The sequence below is a fragment of the Solanum tuberosum genome, unplaced genomic scaffold, assembly GCF_000226075.1.
Source record: "Solanum tuberosum cultivar DM 1-3 516 R44 unplaced genomic scaffold, SolTub_3.0 scf00113, whole genome shotgun sequence".
In the NCBI taxonomy this organism is placed as follows: Eukaryota; Viridiplantae; Streptophyta; class Magnoliopsida; order Solanales; family Solanaceae; genus Solanum; species Solanum tuberosum.
The window spans coordinates 501,550-502,326 of NW_006239039.1; positions in this window are offsets into that span (position 1 = coordinate 501,550).

Below are 777 nucleotides of genomic sequence, written 5' to 3' on the forward strand. Positions count from 1 at the left end.
AAGAGATAGTACCAAACTTCTCAAAACTCTTTTGGAAATCTCAGTTTCCTCTCATCTTAAATGTGAAAACATTTAGAAACTTCTTTGGTAAATACATAGTTCCCTAATAGCTTTTGAGAAATGAACTCAACTTTATACTCTCGACTCAACTTTAAACTTGAGACTCTTTACTTAGCTTGAAACTCTATACTCTTTTCTTGACTTGAAACTCTATGCTCTTGGAACTCTATAATTAACTTGGCCATTAAAATGAAGGTAAATCGTTCAATAAAAACTCTTGAACAACCTTAAGGACTTGCTTTGACTTGCTTAACTTCTAAGCTTGGCTCTAACTTCACTTGACTATGAATTGGATTATGGATTCAAGGGTAATGATCTCATGTTTATGGATGAGTTCTTGACGTTTAGACGTACCTAGGAGTGTTGGAAACAGCAATGAAACATAGGTACAATACCATGGAACATGCATGAGAAAGTGTGACAAGAATGGGAGAACTTGGCGTCCTTGGCGCTTAGCAAGGCGCGGAACACCAGCCCTTGAAGCTCAGAAGGACTGCTGGGGCGCACTGCTAGGCGCGGCACCCCATGGGGGAAACTTCAGAGCCCCTACTGGGGCGCGCTGGCTGGCGCGACGCCCCAGCCCCTTTTTCCCGAAATTCTGACTTTCCTCTCTTGTTTCTCCAACTCTAAATCTTCCACACTTCAAAGGTTCCAACCCCAACCACTAAGGATCATAAAATCCCTCAACATACAAGAGATTCAACTCAAAAACACATA